Here is a 6,000-nt window from a genome sequence, read left to right as displayed (position 1 = left end):
TAGTAGTATAGAAGTGTATGCTGAATGCATAGAGAGTTGGAAAACTATAAACAGTCATTCCTGCAAGGGCGCTTGCTTTGCACTGTGAAAGAGATGAGAACATTTTATCATGTTGAGGGAAGCAGCAAATTAAAGGTGAAACATACTCCAGGCAAGTAAGTTCGAGATACTAGAATGATAAGGAAATGGCGCAGACCCTCATTTTGTTGTCCTTCCCAGAAAGTGACATGTCTCAGAGCTGTTATACATACTCTTTTGCAAAAAGAAGCGAAAAATTGAGAGATGTTTGTTCTTCCTTCCTCATTCTCTCCACACCCCACATATTTAAGATCCTAATCTGATTTTTCAAAGAAATGCCTGTTTCTGATTGTAGAGAGACAAGGTGGATAAGGTAGTATCTTTTATTGGACCAAATTCTGTTGGTAAAAGAGACAAGCTTTTGAGCGTATATAGTTTTCTTCAGGGCTGAGAGTTACTAAGGGTATGTCTACACTACAAAGTTAGTTCGAACTAACTTTGATAGGCGCTACACTAGCGCTCCGTTAGTTCGAACTTAATTCGAACTAACGGAGCGCTTAGTTCGAACTAGGTAATCCTCATTCCACGAGGATTAAGCCTAGTTCGAATTTACTAGTTCGAATTAAGGGGTGTGTAGCCCCTTCGTTCGAACTAGTGGGAGGCTAGCCCTCCCCAGGTTTCCCTGGTGGCCACTCTGGCCAACACCAGGGAAACTCTACTGCCCCTCTCCCGGCCCCGGACCCCTTAAAGGGGCACGGGCTGGCTATGGTGCCCGTGCCAGGTGCAAGCCTGCCAGCACCCAGCCAGCAGACCCTGCACCTGGCACGGATCGAGCCACCCACCCAATGCCCCCCAGCCCTCCCCCTCTTCCCGGGACCAGGCTGGCAGCTCCTGGGAGCTTGCCCGGGACCGCAAGAGGTGGGCACCCGCCTGGGCTAGTGCGGACATCGTGGACCTTGTCCACGATCTCCGCACTAGGCACAGGAAAGTGGCCAGCTAGGGCAGGAGAGCTGCCAGCCTGGCCACCCAGGAGCAGGTGTGCATGAACATCAAGGGAGTCCACTGAGACCCCCGACCCTGAGCTTACAATGGCCGTACTGGGTCAGACCAAAGGTCCATCTAGCCCAGTAGCCTGTCTGCCGACGGCGGCCAACCCTAGGGACCCTGGAGGGGATGGACCGAAGACAGTGACCAAGCCATTTGTCTCGTGCCATCCCTCTCCAGCCTTCCACAAACCTTGGGCAGGGACACCACTCCTACCCCCTGGCTAATACCACTCCATGGACCCAACCTCCATGACTTGATCTCACTTCCCTTTAAACTCAGTTCCAGTTCTAGCCTTCACGGCCTCCTGCAGCAAGGAGTTCCACAGGTTGACTCTTTGCTTTGTGAAGAACAACTTTCTGTTACTAGTTTGAAGCCTGCTACCCATTCCTTTCCTTTGGTGTCCTCTAGTCCTTCTTTATGGGAACTAATGAACTTTTCTGTATGCACCCTCTCCACCCAACTCCTGCTTTTAGAGACCTCTATCCTGTCCCCCCTCCGTCTCCTCTTTTCTATGCTGAAAAGTCCCAGCCTCTCTTCATATGGGACCTGTTCCCAACCCCTGATCATTGTAGTTGGCCTCCCCTCTCCCACCCTCTCTCTTCCCCCTCCCACCTCCTTTTCCCAGCCTCCCCCAGTTTTGTTCAATAAAGACAGATTCCATTTTTGAACACAATTGTCCTTTATTTTGTACATCAAGAAAAGGGGCTAGGGAAGGGTAAGTGGAAGGAGGTGAGGGAGGAATGGGGTACGAGCCCCCGATGGGGAGGACTGGGCTGGCTCTGCAGGCTTCTGGGTGTGGAAGCTCTCCTGCAGCCCCCCAATTGCCCCCTCTCCCCAGATGGCAGCCTGCGGCGAGGGGTGTGATGTGCCCAGTGTGGGTACTCCGGGCACTCCAAGCCAGAACTGCTTTGCAAGCGGGGAACCCCTGAGAACTGTCTGTCCGGGGTGGAGGTCGGGTCCCTTTAAGCACAGCCCTTGGCTAGCCTGAGACAGCATCTCCATGCTCTAAGTCCTCCTCTGATGCCCTGCCAGCACTGCTTCCGGCCATCCTTAAGCCCGGTTCAGGGTCTACTTAATGTGGACATGCTAGTTCGAATTAGCAAAACGCTAATTCGAACTAGTTTTTAGTTCTAGACGCGTTAGTTCGAATTAGCTAAGTTAGTTCGAATTAGCGCTGTAGTGTAGACGTACCCTAAGAGTGTCAGAGCTAGATACAGGATCAAAAAGATAGTCTGATGTGCTAAACTATCTGTTCAATCTTGTATTTAGTTATTTCTCTGATATGTGTGAAGAAGTCCTGATTAGTCAATTTTTGCCCTAATCCTTCAGGCTTTACTCAAGCAAAACAAACATCTTTGTACATATGCAAGTTAGAACTATTTAACTTGAGTAATCAAAAGAAAAAATGAGAAACTTGCTCCTGAGGGAAAATGTATCATTTTCATTTGCTCTTCTCCCAACATTTTCCCATGCAGTACATACAGATCTCAACATGAAGTAAGTTTTCCTGTAGGCATAATTTATGTGTGCGGTTGGCTAACTGAGAAAATAGGTTACACAGGTGACAATAATGTGCTGCTAGCAGGGAAATTTTACAAGGCACACTATTGCTCTTGCATTCCTGAAGATATGCCTGCTTGGCAAACCCAAAGCTATTATTTTCATTTCACAACACATTAAAAGATTTATCTGGTGTTACTCAGGTCCTTCACTCAAATCATTTTTGTTTTTCTTCATTTAAATAATTGCTCTGGGGTGAGGCTGGAGATGAGAGGTTCGGTATGCAGGCTGCCCCGGGGAGTGAGAACTACCCCAGCCCTCTCTCACTTCAGCAGCTTGGGGCCAGATGAGAAGTGCCTGTCCATCACTGCTGCAGCTCCAGCAAGCACAGCTGGGGAAGGGGTGCATGTCCCTGACACAAAAACTCTTAAATATATCATAGCTAGCTGCCCCTTTTTCTGTCTTCACCCTCTGCTGCCCCAATGGGGTTATATCTGTCCCAGTTCCTATCTCTGGCCCCTTGCTACCCTCCTATGGTCATTCTGTACAGTATAACTGTCTCTGCTTTCCATCCCCTTACTACCCCCATGTGGTCATTATATAGCGCAACCTTCCCTTTCTATTTTATGGCTACGTCTAGACTGCAGCTCTTTTCTGGGATCGGAAAAGCTATGCCGCATCCAAGGAATGCATCCACTTTTCAAAAAAAAATTCAGACAAGCAGATGCGCTCTTTTGCCATCCCTCTAAAACTCGTTTTACGAGGAAGAAGGGATGTGTTGAAAGAGGAGGTTTTTCTGAAATTTGGCGCCGTGTAGATGTGCCAAATTTTGGAAAAGCCTCTTTCAAAAGAAAAGCAGAAAAAGATAACGCAAATTGCTGTTTGCAATTTGCATATCTTTTTCCAACTTTTCTTTGTAGTGTAGACATAGCCTATGAGAATCAATCCCATTCCAGTCCCATCCCATTGTCCTTGCACAACCAAACCCTGACCTTGCTTTAAGTTATGATAAGAGGAAGCTGCCTACCAAATTTGGTGGTCCTAGCTCTTACCGTTTACGAGGAGTTCTTGAACAAACAGACGGATGGATGAATGGACAAAGAGAAACTCTCTCAAATATGTAATAGATTAAATTACCTTCCTATTTAATATTCTGTTCTGTCATCAGTCAGTAAACCAAATCAGAAATTCGTATCAATCATAAGTGCAAAGACTTCACCTGAATGAACATGGTCTGAAAATTAATTTCAACTAAACACTGATATAGCTGTATTCAGCTGAAGTTTGTAACAACCGAAATTCTGACTGATTATCATTTAGGGATGTTAGAGTTTAACTGATCAAGCAATAAACTGATGCTTATCAGTTTCTGTTACTGGTTAAGCTCTGCCCTTGTGAGGAGCTGGCTGTCCCAGGCTTCAGATGCTGTAGGTGTGTGCCAGCTCCTGGCTGCTGGGAAGCTGACTGTCCCATGCTGTGCATTCTGCCAGGCCTACTCCTGAAGTGCCAGCTCTGCTCTGGGGAAGCCGGCTGTCCTTTGGACTCCACAGGTACATGCCAGCTCCCGGCAAACACTGCTGGCTAATGGCCCTGCTCTCAGGGAGTGGAGCCAGTGCCCCAGGAGTGGGGCTGGCAGAACCCACAGCTAAGGGCAGCCAATTCCCTACAGAGGCAGCAAGGAGCCAGCGTGTGGTGGGAGCCTGCTGGCTCTACTGTAGAGGCCACAGCATTGGGCACCTGGCTCCCTAGGAGCCACACGGGGCACCCCTCCACCATCCCTCTCTCCCTAGTCTCATTGGTCATACAGCCCCAGGTAAACTGGTTAACCATGGAACTGTTAGGATTTTTAACAGTTACATGATTACTGTTTTTAATTTTTTTTAACATCCCTATTTTAACCTTGGCTTACTGTTCAGGAAATCATCACAGTGTACAGCAAAATTAATCAAACCCATGGCTTTGATTTAACTACAAATAAAGGCAGTCTTGTAAATGCATGCACTCCTTTCAAGTTAAACTGGTGCATAAGTATTTGCAGGAGTGGGGCCAAATTCACAATTTTATGTTTTGTTTTATTTTATTTTAATTATTAAGGACTTAGGGCTGCAACATATTCAATGCTGCCATCCAGTGTAATAGCAATATAAATGGATGGCCACTGTGTTGCAGAAAATGCCCAGGGGAACCAATATCAGCTAAATTACAAACAAAGTACACACAAAAATGTAAGAAGGTGTAGAAAAGTCCCATTTTGTTTATGGAGATTCTCTTTTCTTTTTCTGTGGGGAGGAGAGGACAGAACTAAGGCTTTAATCTAAACTTTTTGGGGGGACCTAGATCCAAAAAGGTCCCCAAAGAGAGACTGCCACTGTCGGTGAGTACGGTGGGAGGCCAGACCACTCCTGTGGGCACCATGCCCCTCTACTAGTTCCCCTTGGACACCCAGAGGCTCTGGCCCTGCAAGCTACTAGCCAGTTCCTTGCCCCTCCCACTCATAGCATTTGGGGGGCATGTGCCCCCTTACGCCTTCCCACATATTTCCCCTGCTGGTGTCGCTCAACCCACAGGAGACTGATAAATACAAAATGTAAAGTTCTGCATATTGTTACTGGGACTTTACAGGCAACTCCACTGCCATGGCTACCAATACTTAGTAAGATAGCACTGCCCTATGTTCGCCATGAGAAAACCTCTATCATGCTGCTGGCCAAGATCTGGGAGAACAGTGATCTGCCTTTGTACACAGACTTCTTGAACCACCAGCAAGCCTGTCTTCTAGAATCCCTTTATAGTCATTTATGCTACTACAGGATATGACTGAAATCTGATTGGCGCAATGAGTGGTCAGCAACAACCATCATTAGTCACTCTTTTGCCAAGGACTCAACCATCTGTCCACCAGGACTTGATCTACCAAGACATCTGTGGCCATCTCTGAACTGATTTCAAACAGGACAGGGCAGCTATGCAACCAATCTCTTTAGATTCGGTTTTTCTAATCCTCTGCCATGCAGCTGTAGTCAGTTCAAACTTGCATATCCTTGACAAATGCCACGTGACTTACTTCAGTGGCAGGCTACCCACTCTCTACCTGTAGTTAATGTGTCAGCTTATGTGCAAAAATATTTTTTAAGAGTGCAAAGTATCAAGGCAGAAGAGTCAGAAAAGATTACAGGAAAAATGAAGAGGTTTACTAATACCTAATTCAATAAGCTATATCACATGCAAGAAAGTTTCTAGCCACATGCTTTCAGGCATCTTACTGAACAAACCACTGTGACCACTGGCCCCTGCCCTATCTCCCCAGCTCTCCCATTGTGTGGCTGCTGGCCCCTGCCCTAGACTAGTGCCCCCCACAGAGTATCAGGGAACTGGGTAGCATGCCCCCAGCCTTCCTAGGCCAGAGCAATGGGGAAGGGGGCAGGCAACACCGCT

This window comes from Pelodiscus sinensis, chromosome 1 (assembly GCF_049634645.1).
Source record: "Pelodiscus sinensis isolate JC-2024 chromosome 1, ASM4963464v1, whole genome shotgun sequence".
NCBI classification, from domain to species: Eukaryota; Metazoa; Chordata; order Testudines; family Trionychidae; genus Pelodiscus; species Pelodiscus sinensis.
This window is presented reverse-complemented; position numbering follows the sequence as displayed.